This window comes from Corvus moneduloides, chromosome 5 (assembly GCF_009650955.1).
Source record: "Corvus moneduloides isolate bCorMon1 chromosome 5, bCorMon1.pri, whole genome shotgun sequence".
NCBI lineage: Eukaryota > Metazoa > Chordata > Aves > Passeriformes > Corvidae > Corvus > Corvus moneduloides.
Window position 1 is genome coordinate 4,664,620 of NC_045480.1, and position 21,866 is coordinate 4,686,485.

The 21,866-nt window shown below is 36.4% G+C and overlaps 1 long non-coding RNA gene across 2 annotated transcripts in view; it reads left to right on the forward strand.

Annotated features, from left to right (window-relative positions):
* Positions 1-1,191: 1,191 nt before the first annotated feature.
* The window catches only part of LOC116443685, a 54,020-nt gene continuing 33,345 nt past the window's right edge, over positions 1,192-21,866 (forward strand). For both annotated transcript variants that reach the window (XR_004240025.1, XR_004240024.1), the window contains exons 1-2: positions 1,192-1,445; positions 3,212-3,341. This is a non-coding gene — a long non-coding RNA (uncharacterized LOC116443685). The remainder of the gene's footprint in view (positions 1,446-3,211; positions 3,342-21,866) is intronic.

Below are 21,866 nucleotides of genomic sequence, written 5' to 3' on the forward strand. Positions count from 1 at the left end.
TCAGGAAGTAATCTTGAAGAAAACTTGTTTAACCCAATATATCCTAGAATTGTCAGCAGCTGAAGGAAAATGTAATTTCTAGATAAAACAGAAGCTTTACTGTTGTTTACAATTCAGGATAGATTCTGACCCCTTCTCATGCTGGTGTCACTATTCAGCACAATAGGTGCATTCGCTTTCTTGTAGAGGAATATATTACTCAGCATGAGGATATTTTCCTAACATTCCAAAATCTGACAGTTATAAAGTAAAAGAAGGCAATACACTACATTAAGGAAAGAATAGGTAACTACATTCTGAGAAGAGTAAAACTGAGTCTATACAATTAAATAGAATACACTGATATTAAAAAAAAGAAGTAGATGTTTCTTTAAACTGCCAATTCTATGTAAGTAAGGAAAAAGATGAATAGAGTTATTCTGTTAGCTCACTGAGAGTGGACTGGATTTTCTTTTTTTGATTTTTTTTTTAAATTTTTTTTTTAATTTTTTTTTTTATTTTTGGAACACTGCCTCAAATTTCATCCAGTTAATTCTTGCCTCTACAATTAGGTTTTCACTGAATTTTCTGTGACTTCCACCAGCTGCGAACAATGTCTAATGTAACATTGTCTAGAATGTAACGTTGTCTCTTCTTCACCCTTTCCAAGGAGACTAATAAAGTAGTTACGAGCTTTAAAGAAGGGGAAGGGAAGCATGAATGCCCTGCTGGAAGGGAAATTATCCACCTTTACCAGGACAAAACAGGGAAATAAAAATCAATGAGCAACCTGGTCCAGCAGAAGGTGTCCCTGCCCATAGCAGGGAGATAGACACTAGTGATCTTTAATGTCCCTTCCAACACAAATAATTCTATGATTCTATGATTATTTGGAAAGAAATAAACTATTGTCATTTCCAGAGCAATTTTTTTTTTTTTTTCAAAGATCCTTGGACCCCAGAGCTGAAAATGGCAGAGTTTGGAAATTTACAGCTTGTATAATGAGAAAGAAAACAGGAAACTATGAAAAGCAAAATCAAAGCTAGACCCCTCTCCATTTTTAATGTTGTTGAAGGCAGCCTAGTTTATGGTGGATATAAAATAACTAACTAAATGCATGATGTATTCAATGTGTTCTATTTCGTGAGAGAGGGAAAAGCAGAAGGGGCAGAGCAGGAAGGCTCAAAGCCTTCTCTGGCAGCAGTGAGGGCAGCTGCTGGAGAAGTCACACCTCCTGCTGTGCCTTCTGGCTTTTGATTCCTTGGGCACCTCACATCAGCTGCTGCTCCTGCCACTTAATGATAAGAATATCACTGTTAGCTTATCTCTTTGTCAGAGGAAGACACTCCAGCACAGGCTTCTTATTCAAAGCCAGCCCAGCAGTTACAGATGTAACACCAGAGTGTGGACCAGCAAGGGGAGAACACCACGGGTGGAGGAGGGATGCTGAGCCATGGAATGAGAAGGTAATTGCAATTTCATAGAGCAAATGGGTGATGACAAAAAGGGAAGAAGAAAAAGAAAGTTTGTCAGGAAATCCTGGGAGATAGGAAAAAAAAAAAAATTGCTTGTACAACCAATTAAACCATGCCATAGGTTTAATTTTAGGGGATCTTACCCTTAGGGGTAAAGACCTGAATATCATAAAAAGATTCAAAGACAGTACATCAGAGAAAAGTAACACTCAAAAATATTGGCAAGACCATGGAAATGTAGGTCTGATTTTTATATTAGACCAATAGGCTAAATTCCCAATACATTTTAAAGAACAGAACTGAAAGTCATGTGTTTAAATCAGACACAGTGGAAAAGAGTTTTAAAAGGTTTTGTAGACAAAAGTTATTTCTGACATCCCAGAGGTCTTGTCTAATATGTCAGTATTCAAAAACCCCCAACCAACCACCAATATTCCCACAAAAAAAAAACAAACAAAAAACCAAAATTCAAAACCTCTTGTGGTTTCTAAAGTACAGCTGGAATTTAAAAAACCCTAACTACTTACTTGACAGTATTAAAAAAAAAAAAAAAGCATGAGGAATAAGAGAGATAGAATTACAACTCTTCCAAGGTTAGAGAAAAAAGCCCAGTTTTCACAGTCATCACCAAAGGAATCTGTGCAAGACTTGTGTTGTTTGAAATATTCATAAGCAATCCAAAAAAGGGGACAAGTGGAGAAGTGACAAAATTTGCAGATGACAGAAAATGATTCAGGACATTTTAAAGTGAAATACATGCAAGAAATTGCAGCAGGTTTTCCTGATGCTGGGTGATAGAGCTACAATTGCTGATGGAAGAGAGTTCTTGTTAAATCCTAAGGAGTAGACACAGGACAGAAATTCTCACTGTACATAAAGAGAGGCAACCCCTAAATTAGCTTTTGCCAGTCTGAAAAGGATCGAAGAGTCACTGCTTCTGGTCTCTTCAGAAATCCTGCTCAGAGATAAGGAGCTTTCACGCAGGAAAACAGAGCATTGCTGTTGAATATACTAGAGAATAAAACACAAAAAATGCTAGGGGGAAAGAAGTTAAGAGAAATACTTAACTTTGTGCCTGTATAGAAATTCTTTTCTCAACTTGAAAAAGGAGATAGAATTAAAAAAAAGTAGGTAAGAGCAAAGTCATGAAAAAATTTCTCTATAAAGAAGTATTTTGAGCAATTTTGCGATTTTAAGCAAGTATTTTGAGACTTTTCAGATGAGAAAAGTGAGGCAGAGTATGATAGAGACCAACAAAATCATAAGCTGCATGGAAAAAAGAGAATGAGGAACGGTCAGGAGTAAGTTCTTGCATTATTCACTTTTGAAAACAGAAAAACAAATGAGCTGCTCTGAAACTGATAAAAATAAGCATTCTTTCCACCCAGTGTATGATTAGACGGTGGAATTCAATGGGATTTTCAGAAGGTCAGACACTAAACAGGCTCAAAATCTGACACATTTGTGGAAGAGAGAGCTCCTGTGGCAACTGTTATAAATCCATCCTGCAGCAGAGATTGCAAAAGATGAGAGAAGGTGGGAAGGCTGGAGGGACACAGCACTCTGAACTCTGCTTTGGTGTTTGAGCAGGTGTTTTATGTAGCAACTTAGAACCACAAACATAATTGAAGATTTCAGCTCTTTCCCCACTTTTTGATTTAGACAGTAGTGTGAAAATTCGTGGAATGCTGCCCTGTATCTTTAAAGGAATTGCTTTCTGCACAGCTATTCATTATTTGTTTGTTTCCTTATTTAAGGTGTGTGAAAACAGTCTTTAAGTGTCCAAGGGACACAGCAGATGTTCTTCAAGTCCATTAAACTCCATGAACCAAATTCTGTTTCTCCTGTGCTGTCAATGGCCTGGAACAGAAAGTAAAGCAGTTTGGAGTAAGTTATTTTCTTTCTATTTCAATAGATTGATTAGATATGTTGAACTCTAAAAACTCCCCTGGCAAAAAATGTATTCTGGTTTCACTATCTGCTGCTATCTATTTTATCTATCCAAATATATACTTATAGGTTTTATTTCATGGACCCCTGAAAAGCTTTTAAAATGGTAGTGATGAGTACTACAGCTTTCCCTGGCCTGCCCTTTTTGATTGCTTGGGTAGACCCTAATCCTGTTTTTCAGGAAGTAGTAATTCCTGTATTTTGCAAGCAGACTGAAGGTAAATTGACATATTAAATTCTCCATGTATTTTGCAATAGAAAAATGCAATGCCTAGTGAATCCTTGCAATGCTTTAAATCCCTCATAAGTACTTATAAACTGTGATTTAATACCCTCTTAACTGCCTTTCACTAATCTAAATGTGTTCAGCTCTTGAATCCTTTCCTTGTAAGAGTCCTTCTGTTTGGAGGAAGCTGGAAAATTGTTTAGATAAGCAAACGAGTGCTCACAATGTTGTCTCAGAGAACTTTCTATTAGTTTTTGGAAAGATTCCAGATTCCAATTTAAAGTAAAGGGCACCAGACTGAGCTGAGGGGGGAAGAGAAGGGAATTATAAAGACTGACTCAGCTGCAACAACAAATATAAGTTTGACCCAGGATTTAGCTTTGGCAAGGTGCTCCAAGTAGTTTCCTTAAACAGTCTGAGGAGGAATGGTTTATTTGAACAAGTTCAAATGATGAAATATCTTAACACTGGGGTTAGTTATCATATTTACCAGGCACAGAGGAACACTGATTTAGTAGATGTGGGACATGTTTTGCATGCAATACACTATAATCACACAGTTTAGTGCTTCCTGTACTGCAGTGAATTTTGCATACAACAAATGTTCCCCATCAGCTCTCCTTTCTGTTCTTCCCCTCCATTCCAACCCCCTGCCATTCTGAGAATAAATTTTCTGTTAATTCTGTAGCAAGTTAAAAAAGTGTATTCTTTATTTTTTTTTTTTTTTCTTTTGGCCAGTGTAAGCAGGAATGCTACAAAATACTATATTCATCTTAAATCTGCTTTCTTAGTGTTTAAATTTGCAGCAAATCAACCCTTGGCTTCAGACTCCCTGATAAAGGCTTAAAGACATACACAGCTGGCTATATACAACCATAAACTCCATGTTTTCTAACAGCAAAGGTCTTGGCTAACCTCTTTTTCAACCCTCTTCCAAAGTTCCTATTAATTTAGATGATGCAGATCTGTGGCTTTTCATTCTCCTTGGAAACAGTATAACTGTCTTCTAAATTGTAGCCAAACTGCTTTTATCATTACCTATGTTTCTCACCACCAGCACCAGGAACAGGTGTTCCAAGAAAGAAATCCCAGATACTGCTGAAATGAATGGATTTGCTTCTCTTCCAAGTAAAGGCCAAGGGAATTTCATTCCTACACAGCACATCAGAGGTGCTCAGAAGACCAGGGGCATTGAGTTTTGGCCTCTAATTTGGTGTGACCTTCTCTCACTCCTTTCAGCTGTTCCCTAAATTGAATCTCAGCTGGTAATTATTGAATGGCTCAGTCCTTTTATGTTCATTTTTTTCTCTCTCCCATTTCACAAACGGAATTGATTGTTGCCAAATGATGCAGAGCTGTTTGGAGTAAGAGTATTGGTATTAACAGTTCTGGCAGTCCTGTTAGATTTGTTTAGTTTTCCTTCTAATCTCTACATCCAATCCCAGCTTCACGATTTGCCAATCCAGAAATCTTAAAAAAACTCAAACAAAAGAACCCATCCAACACTGAAATGTTTTGGTTTCCTTGATATAATTATTTTCATTCTGTTTCATTCACTCATTTTGCCTTTTTTACCCTAAATTGTGTTGCCTACATTCCACCATCTCCACATGCTACCCAGCATTCACTGAGGTAGCACAGACACTTTGGCAAAACTGTCCTCTTTGCTGTGCCTGCAAATTTTTTCCAGGACAAGAAGGCCACGTTAAATCAGTGGGTCCAGAAGAGTTTAACTCCTCTGACAACTGAACTTGAAAAATACCTGGCACTGACATTAAACCACTGGCATCCACCAGGGTTTGATGCTCCCCAGTGAAACTGCTGTAGGGGAAAACACTGAGGATGAAAGGCCTTGCTGGACAAGACACAACTCTTGCAGACTTCACTATACAAGCTGGAAAACCTTTGAAATTGGTCCTGCTTGCAGAGAGTTAGCATGTTTTAATTGTGTCAAATGCACAGTTCAATTATTGCTTTATCAAACTTTCTATTTTGAATTGGCTTGTGTCTTACTTTCTGGTTTCAGGATGTAAATGTGCAGAGTTTCTCTCTAGAAAGCAAGCTACATAAATAAATAAACAAATGAAGGATTTTGCATTAGTACTTTAGGAAATTTGGGGCTAATTCTGAGAGATTTTGAAGTGGCTATTTCTATTTATCTGGATGGATATTCAGCTCTGGGAATCCTTGCAAGATCTCCGTCAGTCTAGGATTTAGCAAGATTAACCTCCTTTCAAACCAAGGGTTTTTTGAGACTGACAGCTCCTTTTTATCTCTTTAAGTTATTACTGCCAGTTAGTAGAAGCTTTCTTGAACAGAAAATAACAGCTTATTTTAATCCTGATTCAGGAAAAGTTAACTTTATACACTCACTCGAGTTCCACAGAGATCTAACCAGAATCCTAAAGGCTATTCCGAGTAGAAATCCTGGGTCATGGCCTTCATAAACATCTTATAAAATAAATATAGTCCCCAAATTCAATGATATGCCAAAAAAATATTGCACTGAAATCTCAAATAATGGCATTTTGCAGTTCAGCATTAAAACAAGGCAAAAAAAATATAATGGGTAGAATGTATATCAATTGCACCCTCTTTTCTTGACACTAAAATTTCTCACCTGATTTGGATTTTAAAAATATATATTTATAAGCATTAAAATAAGTTTCTGAGCACATTTCTGAGCTAAAGGCTGTCCAGCTCTTTCTGGTTCATCTGCTGACAAGCTCCTTTGGTGTGACTATTTTTCATTTAGCTTATCCAAGCAGGAGCAGCCATGGTTAGAGCAAGCTGATATTCCACTCTTACGGAGAGGACTCGTGTTATGGGAGAGGTGTCAGTAACTACTGGAAAGCAGACTTGTGTATGTTGAACAACCAGAAATCCAAACTGCAGTAATACCAGGTAGAGCAGATAGAACTTGGCTAAACTCATCTCTGTGTTTTATATCTCGCTTACATGGGAATTTTATTTATGAGTACAGATGTTTTGTATTCTGCTTATTGTTCTCATAGAGGAAGAAAGGAGACATGAGCTCTCGTGTTTGGGCAAGTTTGATTTCTGGTGTGACTTCAATGGTCTTCTTTGGTCCTCCATATCCTCAAGCACAATCTATGTCTTTAACTCATCTTGTGGCTGTTTCATGCATTCATAACATTTTCTCATACTGCACTATTTGCTTAAATCCTCTTTTGTCAGCTCTCTGAATTCTGACAGACAGAAGTTCTGAAATATAAAGAACAAATTAAGATTTAAAAAACAGTTTACATGTCATTAACTTTCTACACAATTAATGAGCAAAAGCTTCTAGACAGTTGTAACACCAAATTTCAGCAACCATAATTAAGTTATGCTCAGTGTAGGTTGATTTCTCTCATTACATGAAGCAGTCTAGCACTGGAGTGTGATGCTACAGTGAAATAACACTGACCTTCAGGTTTTTCTAGTGACTACAGCTGCTGTGGGTTTCTTTTTAAAGAATTATTTTAATGTTAAGTCTCCTTTAGCCTTTAAATCCCAGCCTGGCTTCCTGCCTAGTTTAACAGCTGTCTCATTTGGTTAGAGTCAGTCACATGGGAAGGAGGATATATGATACATGTTGACATATATTTGTGACCCTGAGCATGCTTTACTGTGCTGGTCTTTTCTCAGTATACATGAAAGTAAACATATGTGGTGCAAAAGCTACCACATATAAAGTTACAGCTGGCAACAGAAGGAAAAGAAGTGGGAGCAGATAATTAAATAGTTAAAGAAAAACATCAGCTTTTTTGGGTGATGTATGAAAGTTGAGTCATTTTTGTATTGAAAGAAATATTTTTAAAATATTCACACAAATTTGATGTCCACGTGTAAAAACCTAGGTCTGATTGTCTTTCCATTTTTTCTTACATTAAACAGTGATTTGCTGTTCGGACTCTAAGAAAATTATATTGGGCTGAACTTCATCTAAGTGTTTTGTGAAATGAATCTCCAGTTCTGCAATGATTTCTATTCTTTGATTCCTCTAACCAGCTGAGAAAACTAATATGTAAAGGTGATTCAATTAAAAATGGCATTGAAAAGCAGGAAAATCCAGAGTTATATGAATAATTTCACACCCAATGCCAAATTGTCATATTTTATCAGCTAGCCCTGTGTAAAATGAGAATAGCATCTTTTGACAAGTCAAGCAGCATACATAGGCTAAGAGGGCAATTTGTCCATTCTGTTGTGTAAATACACTTGGGAAACAGAATTAAAGGGGAAAAAACTGTAGGGAACTTGACATAAAGCTTTAATCCAGGATGAGACTCATCTCTATTGTTGTTTAACATTAAATGTTTGAGTGCATGCTAGGACTTGGGTTGTCCCAATAAACAGCCCATCACACACTAGCATGGATCTTTCACACAGACTGGGTGAATTTCCCTCTGAGGATTCTTTATATTTTTTTTCCCAATTGTTATAAAGGGAACATGAGCTAACTAGCTCAGATGTACTTATCTAACTTTTAGATGAGTCTGGGTTAGATTAACTTCTCCCTTCACCCTCTACAAACTGTTCCTGGGTAACTCAGAGAACTTATAATTGTCTTTGGACTCCGAACAGGAAGGTATTTACTGACAGGGAAAGAGGAAAACCATCACCACTCCATTACTTGCTTTATTTATTTTCTTGATGTGTTTCTGCTCCCTGGTTTGTGGATGTTTCTGTAATACAGCCCAGCAATGACATACACATTTTGGGTATTATTAAATATTACTGGTTTTTTGTTTTTTGTTTTTTTTTTTATTATTCAGATACATAAATGGATTAAAACATGAGTGAGCACTATCTAAATTCTGGGGGGTTATCCACATGTATGTCAATCAGAGGTGAAAAGAAAAAATATTGTACAATTTGATAATGACTAAAATCAAGGAGAACCATTTTCCCCTGACCATACCTTAAGCAAGAATAAAGCAGAGGCCTTGCTATGAAGTAGAAAGTATATGTCCAAGTGTACCAAATATAAAAAAGGGCTTTTTAACAGAGAAAAAAGCAGAGAGTAAAAATCTGTGTTCAAGAAGGAAAACTTGTTGAAGTATAAAAGGGCAATTTGCCAAAGGAATTATGTTTCTGAAGGAAGCAGTGCATGCCAATTTTTAATCCAAAGCAAAATGTCTGTAGCTGAGGTCTTAACTTCTGGAACAAAGGGATTGTATGCTACATAACACTTGTAAAACAAGCAAGTAATCTCTGCACATGCCTATGTAAGAAATGAATGGAACATTCCCAATTTATAAATGAGTAATAGTGGATCCTGAACATTTTTAATTAGTTTGTTCGGTTCCACTACAAGGAAGCCAGAAAAAGAATGAGGATGGCATGGTAATAAAACTCTATACTAAAAAGAAACCCCAAGCCCACAAAGAAACACTGTCTACATTCTTCAGCAGAGTAAACCTGATATTCTAGACCTTCTCCAAACTTTTATGTACGTGCTTGGATGCAGCCCTTATTAACAGAACTAAATTTATGAATTGGCCCCTGTTCTTGAGTAAGAAAGAAGTGGGACAGGCACCAGTGCATGTTATGGATATATGAAGACAGGCTTCGAGAGCTGGGGTTGTTCAGCCTTGAGAAAAAGAGGCTCCAAGGAGGTGTTTTTAGCACTTTCCACGACCTAAAGGGGCTACAAGAGACCTGGAGAGGGATTTTACAATGGCATGTAGTGACAGGACAAGGGATAATGGTTTTAAACCGAAAGAGGGCAGATTTAGATTAGATCTTCTTTAACATGTGGGATTGATGTGTACATTCTTCAGCCCTGAACCATCACTGCTTGAAAAGACATCAGTTAAATTCTTCAGTCCTGGGTGTTTGAGTGGCAGATCTGGTATGGCATGCTGTCAACACTGGGATGTAGTGTGAGGTTTTGGGATTTAAAATGAGTCACTTGGTTCGCTAGAACATCACTTGGAGTATTTGGGATTACCCAGTATTATCCAATTAGTTTTAGGAGACTGTGCTAAACTGGAAGTGTATCAGAGAATCGTAGAATGGTCTGGGTTGGAAGGGAGCTTAAAGATCATGTGGTTCCAACACCACCCACCAGATCAAGTTGCTTAGGGCCCCATCCAGTCTGGCTTAAACACACTTTCTTGAATCTCAAGGCCAAGGCTTAGAGGAACACAAATAAAACCTTAAAGGTGCTCTGAAATTTGCTGAGTAAACTGTGGGCACAAACCCTGCAGAAAGAACAACACAACAACCGAAAATATTTCTCCCTTGCCAATTTTGAAAGAATTTTCTCTTTCCTAAATGCAGTGGCTTAAAGTTTTGTTTTGATGGAAAACATAAAGGCTATTTTTGCACTTCTGAAGAAAACAGCTTAGAGTTAACTGCCAATTCCAACCCTTAGGGGCATTCATTTTGCTAGTAGCAGTTTCATAAAGAGTCTTGGCTTATCTCCTCTTCACCTCCGCAGTGTTGTTGTTATTGCCAGTCTGCAGATAAACTCAGCTTTGTCTCAGGAGGCTGGAGACTGCACGAGATATGGATAAAAGGGAAAGAAAGGTCTCTTTTTGAGACCAATATGTGATTAATCACTGGCTTATATTCCCTCCACTTCTTTATAAGTTTCTTGCGTGAGACTCCTGACTAATCCCCCTGAAAGGCTGTAATTTGTAACAAAATTGAAGTGAACAATATTACTTTAAAACAAAACAAGTAACATACAGGAACAGAAGCCAGTAAATAAACACAGGGCAGATCCTATGGAAGTAAATTGATAAAAATTCAATTTGGTGAGGTTAATTATACTCAGAAGGGCTTTTCCTGCCTTAAAGAAAATCTGTTTTGGTTCCCTGTAGATATGGAAAATGCTTAATGGAGACCTGTGGGTATTGGAATAGTTACTTTGTGGCTGTCTCTGCTTCTCACTGGCCTAGTCATCGGTGTGGGAAAGCCCTAAAATAAAATGAAATTTAAAATTCTCTGCTTCTAAGGCATAAGTACTTCCCAGGGCCTACCTCTCACCTTTCAATAACACAGGAAAATACCAATCTATCAAAACTATGGCATTGCATTCATGACATGCACAGCTGGCTCCCTACAAAGCAACAGCATTACAGATGAAAGACCAGACAAAAGTTTTCCATCATTTTAGAATGTACTTCTTACCTAAAAACATCTTGTCAAGAAAAAATTCTCAATCACTTGCCTGAGGAAATCCGGGAATCTATTAAGTTTTGGGCTGACAAACTTTTAGCTCTGTAAAAGCTGGGAGGTAACACACCTTGCTCTAACTAGAATGTGTCTCAAGAGCAGCCAAGAGCAGGTTTAAGTATTCATGGTTCCGTGTACCTGACATAGGCATGCAAAGGAATGTGCTTTTGAAAAACAGTTCAGCTGCCTTTGTGAGTTCAGATAATATAAAGGTTTTGTGGTTAATTATTATTATTTTTCAAAAAATTCTGAATAAACAGAAACATTTTTCATTCCTCATTCCCAATTTCCCAATCTGTGTATTGTCTTCTTTCAAATTTCATCACACCACTGTATCAGCATTTCTGAAAGGTGAAACTGAAGTACAATCTAATATCTCGAATACAGTGAAATACTTTCTAATAGTTCTGAATTACACACACTTCAAACCTATTCCTTGGGAGGAAAATACCTTTTTTTTCATGTCAGAGGCTTAAGAGAATGACCATACTCAGCTGAATGAAAGATTGTTGAAGTTTAATAGCCTCTTAGGGACAGTGGCTGTAAGCAAATACAACTAGATTGAGAGGACTACACAAGAATATCTCATTTCTCTGTTTGTTTAATAAATTTCAATTAATTATTCCTTCCTCATCTAATCTTCCCAAGACAATAACATTTGGGAGAAGTTGGGCTTCCAAAAAGCAGTTAGGGATTGCTTTCATAAAGCTTTGGGGGATCATGGTGTCTTTTCTATCAGCCCTTCTGAGAAACATGAATTGAGGAACAGATCTGTGACATCAGTTCCACATTTCTTTCTTTCCCCTGAATTTTTCATTACCCAGGTCCTTTGCACATTTTCAGAGATTGCACATCAGTACCCTTTTTCCTTTTTTTTTGTAATATATTTAAGACATCAAAATGTACTGTGAGATGCACATAGATATTTTTTTCCAGATGTTAATATGAGACAAAGAAATTAGGGGACCTCTTATGTCACAAGTAAAATCTGTGGTACATCTCTGGATTCAGCACTGAGTTCTCAAATCCCACATTACTGACTGGTAAAATACACCAACATTTCCTTACAGCTGGCAGTCTCAAATCTGTGTTATTGCAGGAAGATGGAATGTGGAAGGCACTAGGTGGATTTTAACTCAAATGACTTTTTATCTCTGTTAAAATTAATCAACTTTATCTTCAAGGTTTTTCTTCAGACAGCAATCAAACTGAATCCAGAGGGAAAAAAAACCAGAAGGAAAAGTAGTTTATTTGCTGGGGAATATAATAGGATCTAGAGTGGAGTACCTACTAACTTATTCAGAAATGCTTTAAAATATTTAAAATCTATTTGGCTGATTCTGCCAGAGAGTCTGGGAATTCATTAGGATATAAAGGTATTTGTGGTCTGCAGGGAATAGTATAAAATGGATGGCCACCAGTACCTATGAATAACTTATTTGTCACATTTGAGTCATAACATTTCACAGCCTAATAAGGAAAGATGTGCAGTTTTATATGTTTAATTTACATATGTAAAACTGAATTGAGCATTTCTTTGCATACCCTAGCACCATAAATAGCAGTAGATTTGTGATAACAGCATTAGCTACAGCAGGTTCATGAATTACTATGTAATGTATCCCTGTACAATTTCAATACAGCCCATTTTTCTTCTCCCTCTTTGCTGCTGCACTAAATTCTTTATCTGGAAGCTGGAGACTAAATATAGCATTTGCTATGCCTTGACCTGGGAGGGATGGATAGACTGAAGATGGCTTTGAAGATTATATAGCTATGATTGCACGAATATTCATGTTTGCCTCAAAAATAATGTATATTTGGTTATTCCAACAGAACTGTACTTTTTGTTAGCCCTGGGTCACTGCATAGGAAGGAAAGAAGTTCTCATAACGTCAGAAGGAAAGAAGTTCTCGTAGGGTCAGAAGGAAAGCATCAGGATTAATACTCTCTTCTCTTCTGCCCACTAGTGTTTCCCTGGCTTTTATAATCTTTTCCTAAGCACCCTCAACCATTCAGAGGACCCAAGGGTAGAAAGGATATTTACACTTGTATGACCTTCCTCCGCACCCAGGTGGTTGGGAAGGTTAGGCAGGAGCTGGATGTGATGTTTCCTGCTCTGAGGGGTTAATTTCTTTTTGAGTCCTGTATAAAGTTTCCAAAGAGTTCAGGAAATGAAACATGAAATCCCTTTTCCTAGATCAGATCTCTAACCATTAGACTAAGATTTTTCTATATCCTTTATCCACTACCAGTGGAAGGGCAGAAATTAGGAACTTCTCCCTGGAAGGAAGAAGATAGAAGCTTTAATCTCTTTAATCCCCTCTCATTTATTTTAAAATATATATATTTAAATCCATAAGAGAGGATAGAACCTAGACTCAGGAAGAAGAGAGTGAATGAATTTTTATTCACACTCATATTCAGTGTTTCTCACTTGTTCTATCCAAGACATATTCCAAATGTCTGGTCATTTTGTGGGGTTTTTTCCAGTTTTTTTTTTTTTTTTTCTTTTTGTTCTTCTATTGAGGTACATTGCTCTCCCCTTGTTTTATATTGGTCATTTCTGCTACCAAATTTTGGATCCCGTGCCAGAGGCTTCCAGCTTAAGGCTGAGAGTCTGACTCTCTTCTGCCATCGTAAATATTCTATCGGTAGTGAAATGACAGTGCATATAAATTTATCTTTCACTGTCAAGTGCCCACACTGCAGACAGCCTCATAGCACAGTATGAGCAATTTTTTCAGGGAAATGTCTAGGAATAATAGGAGAAAGCACAGAAAAGTTAGAATTCAGTGGCAACTCAGATGTGCTTATTCAATGCACCCTGAGGTATCTATGTCCCTTTCTCAGGAATCATACCTCGAATTTAGCATTTTCAGAGAATAAAGTTGATTGAGAATTTGCAGTTAAAGCTTGTTTGAATTGCATAAAAGAATGGCCATATTGATGTAGTTTTGGTGAACTGCTGGTGAGAACCAGGAAGGTTTTCAATCAGCCTTTCTGGGAAGATGTTTAGGAACCAGGATACACTTTGAGGAAGTTTTTACATGGGAATTAGTCAGGACTCTCAGTCACACAGGTGAGCTGGCCCCCCATATTGCCAGACCTCATGAGAACTGGGAACCAGCTCTCCAGTGAATTCATGCTGGCCAGGCAGACAGGTAGCCCAGCAGAGTGAAATCTGTGATGTCCCTGGGACAGGGCTGCACAAAGAGATGGTCCTGACAGCTTTTACTGAAAACTGTCACAAATCATGCCAATTTTAGCCATTTTCTGCTGATTCCTAGGGAGCAGGCATGACTTCTCTAGTACAAAGGCTTGATATTTCTTATGTGATTCTTATTTCTCAGTCTGTTTGGGTTTTTTTTAGGAATACTGAGGGATGGTAATTTTCTTCCAAGAAAAATTTGCAGATCTGAACTTCTTCTGTAACATTTTATTTACTTCCTTTCTTCCTAGTGTTCCTGTTCTTCAGACAAAGAAATCTGGAGTTGAGACTTGCTTTTGTAACTTCAGGCATGATTTTTGTTGGACTTTTTGCAGAGACTTGGTTTTTACCATTTTATAATGCACTCTGATATCAGTTAATAGTCTTCACTAAAGAATTAGAGAAGCTCCAATAGAGGCAGTAGGTTTATATGGAGAAGAAACATTCAAACAGATTCTAGTTAAAACTACCAGAAATTTAAAAAAAAAATAAAATTAACCCTGTACTTAATGATTTAATCCAAATCCTTTGGGATTTCAATGAGACGTCCTTGGGGAGATATTACACATCTGCTGAATGGGAATAGGAGGATTTACTCATTCTTCTTCAGCATCCGGTTCTTGCACACATCAGGGAAGATGACAGTTCATGGGTCTGATCCAGTATAGCAATTCCACTGCTACACAAAATCTGGACAATTATATTCATTCCTTCTTTTCCAAAGCACAGTTTCTCAATTTAGATATTAAAACATAAAAGAACAGTGATTGCAGCATTCTTAAATGTCAACTGATAACAAGAACACCTATTAAACAGTAATATGAAGATGCATATCTAATTAATCTGCCAATTATGATGAAAAAATAACATAAACAATTAAGTCTTAATTGTGTTCATTAAAATACTTTAAGTGCAATCTACTTGAAAAAGATGATTAGGCTTTAACTGAGATATTTCAAAGGAGCTACAAATTACTAACCAACCCACTTCCAAAGTGTCAATTAGCACAGTTTAGCTACTTTCTTATTGGTATTCAAATGGTGTTTGAAATGCCAGCAAAACACTTTAGCACATCTAGATGCATGATAGGTTAATAAAATGGCAACAGATTGCTTTCCAATGTATAATTTTGAATTAATGACATTGTATCTAAGCTGTCTTCGACAGTAGCAATCTATTTTTTAATTACATTACAAAAGAAAACTTGCAATATTAAGTCTATAATTAAAATCTTAATTGAGTCAGGAAGTCATAACAATAAAAAGGTTTTGGAAAAGTGCATTTATTTTATTATCCGTTATTCCCTATGTTCCCTTCAAAACAGAAATAATATGCATATTATTCATGAAATTCTAAATCCATATTATTTAGACTTAATGGGACCCTCTACATTGAATTTAATTAAAGAAGAATCAGGCCATATCTATACTGTCTTTGTTTACTAACTAAGCATTCAATTCACAATTTTCCTGGCCCCAAGGATCCTTAATTTAAGGAACATATGACATTAACATAGAACAAAATCGCCTGGGTTTGCAAATCCTGATTTTCAGGCTTGCGTGTCCAGCTAAGGACAAAACAAGACCCGTCTGTGGGAGATACAGGTGAGATATGAGATCCTCCTGTTCATAGCCTGAATGAGATCTTTGGAACACAGTGTTGATGAACTTGAGACACCATGGAGTTATCACACCCTTCTTGGACCATTATCCATCTCACCTAAACAAATTGTGGCTTTAAGAGAAACACCAGGATTAATGTCCTGTCTCAACAGCTGTGACATGGGAAGAATGTTTTGGTGCTGATGTTCACACTGGATTTGCCAAGCATGGACCAGCACTTTGGAAGCATTCCAAGGGAACCATGAGAACTACTTGTCCAAACTGCTTGTGTATCACTCCTTTGTCCCCAGAACACCTGTGTTCTTTAAAGAGTGGAAAGTATACACTGGGAATAGAGATTTCTCCTAGCACTTTAGCTTTTTGTTCTACCTGTGCTTAAAGGTTTCATAAGGTTTGATCTTTATGCCTTATTTTTCTTTCTTCTTCTCTTTTCCCTCCAATTCTAGTTCATGTACCTGATCTCAAAAGGAGAAATATTCACCCAACTGAGTGACCTACACATTGGATAAATTAAGCAGTATCACATAAGAGCCTGGGTACACAAGTCTGTGTGATAATGGGTCATTGTGCAATGGCTTTTACAAATCAAGGAGCAGCACAGTGATTTCTATAATTATCCTGGAATGCACTTCCTGGTGTGTCTGAGGGTTTAGGACTCTGGACACTACAGAAATTAATTTCTGACTGCTTCCGAACGAGAAATATAATTTTCACCATTCCCTTGGAAAAGACAAGGATACAGAATTCCTTTTAAATAGTTTCACAATTTCACAATTTTGTAATTTTGTGTGTATTGGAAGGCATAAAGCTGCATACCTCACCAATGATGTAATTTCCCATTTCCCCCTTTCTGAAAAAACTTTGTTAACAATTCAGTAATATTTTAATTAATAAAAAACAAGGAGTTGACAAAGGAGATTTGCTTTCACTATATATATTTTTTTAAGCTGAATGAGGCTATAATGTTATCCAGAACATGATATCATGGTCAGTATAGGTCTGTCAGAATTTTCTAACTTCTTCACTGTCACATCTACATATTGTGCTTTCAGTTCTCCCTTGATAGCTCATCACAAACTTTTACACATCCCTGTGGCATATCTAATACTGGACTCATTTTGTGCTCATTTTGTGTAAGTGAATGTGTTCTGGATCCTTCTCTGCTCCTGTTCTGTGTTTCTATGTGTCCCTGTATCGTGAAACTTCGACCAAGCCTTTCTGAGGTGAATTCACTTCATATTGATAAGATATTGAAGCAAGCAGGGAAGGATCTGTGACTAACTCAAACTGCCGGAAATGCACATCTCTGTTTGATCAGATTATTCCTTCTTCACTGATTTCTAATTTCCATTGTAATTTTTCCATCTTTAGAAGGTACTCTGTAGTTATATCAAACACCTACAACTTTGGGAAATAACATCATCCTCCCAAATGTAAATGTTTTAACATACTGTATATAATGCAACATGATTGTTTATATATCTAGAGTGAGGAGAGACGAAGAGCTGCATTTATTACAGACCAAAAGTTGCATAAGAACACATTTTCTTGGATCTCCTGAGGTTCACTATTTGAGCTCTGGATGGCCTTGGCCAATCTTTATTTAGAATTCAAATGCTGATGTGGCTTGTGATTCAAAGAAGCAAATAGATGAGCTCTTATAAAGCAGATACACTTCTTTTAATACTGTCTGCAGTTCTGAAATCAGCACTTTGAAGTGAATTGAAATCTATTTGGATTGCATAAAATATTTTAAAAAATAAGTCTTTCTGGTATAACTTGATTCCAGCAGATTCCCCATGACCAAGTGTAATGGTACTGGATGAGGAATAAAGTATGTTCATCATATCACTGTTGAATCATTTTTATTTATTACATTGAGGAAATGAATGATGCACTAATTTTAGCATGTTAATAAAAATATAGTTCATAGCATTCTAATCACAATCTAACACAAATTTTGCTGCAGTAGCAATAAAGGTTATCTCTCTTATCTGTTCTTTAAGCAACTTTTAAAATAAATATTTTAGACATTAATCAGCCTCAATTGTCTCAAAAGTTCTGTTTTCTCCTGTATATGTCATTTTTAATAGGCTGTCCTTATGAACAGAAGTCCACAATGGTCTCCAGTGATACATTAAGATACAGCCTGGGAGAACCTCTGCTTGCTTAATCATTTACTTCATTATTTTCTGTTCTCATTTAGTGAAAAAAACCCACCCTTAATTCCTGGAATACAATTAGTAGTTTCAGGCTATGCTGTTAAAACATGCTGTAGATTGATAATGCTCCAATATTTAGATTTTAGCCTCGGTGTATATCAGCATGAAGTAACTGGATATTATTTTAATCAGACAGTGTGTCCCCTGATCCAATTCATATTTTAATAATCCAGAATTCATCTACGGGACAAATGAATATGAGATTAACCGAAGAACAAAAAGATAAATAAAACAATAATAAAACACAGAGGTAAAGACATTATGTAAATTGCATTATTAAGTTCATAAATCTGTAGATTTGATTCTCCTTTCATCCATCTTTTTCCCATTTTTATTTCTTGCTGGTTATGTGATTTGTATAATTTTTCTCTCACTGGGATGCAAATCATGACTCATCTAGAAAAACAAGAGAAAAGCAGTGGGGTTCAACTCACAGATTATAACAGTGCAATTTAGGTGAGTGATAACAAAACTCTACATTTGTGGTGTAACATTGAACTTATTCTTCTGTGTAAAGGAAGTGAGAAAGAGTGGAGTTTATGCAGCACCAAAAGCAGTCTGGGTTACACAGCAGGAAAAGCTTTTCCTCTGCAGAAAAAGGAGTGGGTTAGAACATTATAGGGATTTCTGCAACTTGTAACTCTATGTTTCTAAGAACAACTTAGAAAAACGTTCATCATGAACTTTTATGATTAATCCTTTCTCTGTGCCTGAGTGTAGTCAGCATGAATGACCTCTTTAAATTCCATCCTGACCCACTGTCTGTGATATATCATTTAAAAACATTTACTTTTGAAAAAAATACTTTGTGAGATCCTGATATGAATAAAGTAGGCAGTAAGACCTGGTGAAAAAAATAAATACATGTGTTTAAAGTATCATCATCCAGGAATCTGCATCTGAAACAAAGGTGTTTCAAATGCAGAAGAGGAAAAAATAGTCAAGAAGGGAATCCTTTCCTTGTATCAGTGCCTCAGACAGGAAACCAGGATGGGCGACTCATAAAAACGGGTCAGATGGGCTGGAAATAGTGATTCATCTTTCAGTTACTTATCAATCTATAAAAATTAGTGTCAGAAGGATATCAGGCTGTGAAATAAACTTAACCTAAGAAACCGTAATTATGAGAGACCTCAATCATAAGAGTGATAATCATGAATGAGTTATAAGATCCGTGGAGACAGCTTTTCGTATGGGCAGAAAGAGAGTTTTGAGAAAATGCCTGAAGAGTTAGTCAAGCCAATTCTCAATTTGAAAATTCAAGTGTCAGAAGATATTAGGGGGTGGAGGAGAAGGGGTGGTACGATGGATGGAGATATATATAGATACATATATATATATATAATATATATATATATATATATATATACACACACATTCACCAGCTCTGATATCTGTGATAGGGCTCTCAGACAGTGCCCCAGAGAATGCTTTTCTCCAGTTCCTCAGCTGCTCCCAGATCTACTTGAGTGTTCCCCACTCCATACCTTCTAGACAGTGCTTTGAGGCTGCTTAGGACAATGACCAGCCAAATTTTGTTTAAAAAATTATATATTTATATATTTTACACCAGTCAGACATGGCTGGCACCTCAAGATCAGAAAGACTTCTGCATTTCTAGAGCTAACTCCTGGTCTAACCACCACCCAAACTTCCAAACAAGGGCTGCTGAGGAAGCAGAAGCAAGTGTTTGTGTTCCTTTGTCTCATTACTTTTTATTCTTTTCTCCTGATGGACCACAAATAGATAAGGAACTGCAGTTGAGAGGCTGTTCAACAGCAGCTGAGGAAGAAGATGGGGAACAAATCACTGAAAAAAAATCAACAAAAAAATGGAGGAAAAATTTATAATGTCATTTATGAGTAAAACCAATGATGAGTAAAATTCATTTCTCTTTACTATTGAAAATGTAATTTCTTCTGCTTTTGAAAAGTATAAAATAGTTACTTGCTTTCCCTTTACTTTCTGAACTCTCAAACTATCATCTTATTCTTTTCTCTTCCCTTTCATTTTTACCATTTTTAGAAATTAATAATTCAAGTTGATTTCAAGATTTTCATCAACTTTCAATTTACTCAAGTAAAAAATTTTGATTAAAATGTTTCATTCACATCTGTGCTATTTTATAAACAGAAAGATTTGATATGACAACCTTAGGGTTTGCTACAGATTAGCTTCAACCCAAAATTCCATATTGTCAGTGACATATAAATTCTCCATTGCACTAAAATATTAGCTCAGCTGGTGTAGGTTGTAGTATTCTTATTGACTTCATAGGTACCTCTTGAACAATGTATGGTGACAATGATGACAACTCAAATCTCACACTTGGAAGTAAATTACTTAATCCGTATTAAAGTGCTAATTATTTGATTTCTGAAGATGGCAATTAAGTACAGCTTCGAGGATTTCTGCGTCAGCTGCAGGTAAACATTCTTCAAAAACTCACCACAGCTCATCAGAAAAAATCTCCTTGGTGATACTGCATGCTCTGTTGCAGAACAGATGTGTCTCACCATTATAAATCAATATATAAAATGAAATTAAATGGGGTGTTTGTCTTTGAAACGAATGCATTTTAAAAGCAAAAGAAAAAAAATCCTTTGTAGGTGTAATCTAAAACTCAAAATGTTCAAAGAAAAAAAGGATTGAATTGAGTGTTTCAAAACTTTTTAATCAATACAAATCTCTGCACTCTTCCTAATACACTGACTAGCATTTATGCTTTTCATGCAATGATCTGAATAATGACATTTCTTAGTGTCAAATAATCTGTCCAATAGTACTTCAAAAAGAAAACACCACATCCCACTCCATTATGAATGTTTTAAAATATTGATTAATTTATGGGTTTTGTTCAGGAGGTTGAGGAGGTTAAAGAAGAAAAATTAAAGTACAGACAATTTATTAGGAAAGCACAATGAGAAATTGAATGAATTTTACTAACTACTAGATACTATTGCCTACAAAAATGATATAAGGAAAAAAAGCCTTGGCTTTATGACCTTTATCAGTATAAGTAAATCTCTGAATGAAATCTCTGCAATGAAATTATGCAAGAATACCAGTTGAAGACATATTGTAAAACTATCTTGACTGTGATGCTGGAACAATTTGGTGTCTGACGTGTGTACACATCTAGCTATTAAACTTTTGATTTTCAGGAGACAAGAGTAATTAGAAGTAAAATACACCTTAACAAATGATCTAGCCTTTTGTCTTCCTCCGAGGACAGCGCCTCAAGGGTTCCTCACTGATGGCTTATACTTGATGTTGTTGTACATGACTATTTTATCATAGAATGTCAAAGGATTATCAGCCTTTCTCTCTCTTTCTCTCTCCACCCCTGCACTTTTATTGCAACAGATATTGTAGGGTTTTAGGTAGTGCAGACCGTGTGGGACAAATAAAACAGGAACAGAGAGGTGAAGATATAGGGAGAAAGCAAATCTGTGTGTGTGATTCTGCTCATGGAAGAGATTCTCAGCAGCTGCGAGTGGTGAGAGAGGATCTATATTCCAACACTTACTGTGATTTCCACCTTAATTTCAAGCTCTTGGATGAAAATGAGTATCTTTAATCACATTTAGCAACTGAAAATTTAAGTATAAATCCACCAATGTAAAAATTCTTTTTGAAATCTGAGCACTCAGCTTTTTACTCTCTTATATGAAAGTTTAATTTCAATTATTTTGATTCAAATGTAATATTTTCAAAAAGAGAAAAGGAGAACAATTAGCTGCATCCCCCAAGGCATACTCAGTAGTTAATTTGAAAACAAAGCCACCCAGCATGAGTGATCAAGTGATTAGTTATCTCATCAAAACCCACAATACAAGGAGATTATTCCAGTCTTTAATTAGAAGAGTAATGAAGAAGTCAAGCCAACAAAGTATTTAACTCATCCCATTTAATCAGTTCCTTGGAATTAAACAAAAATCTCACTTTCAGTCTGGCAGTTTAAGACATGCAAAGGCACCAACTGTCCAA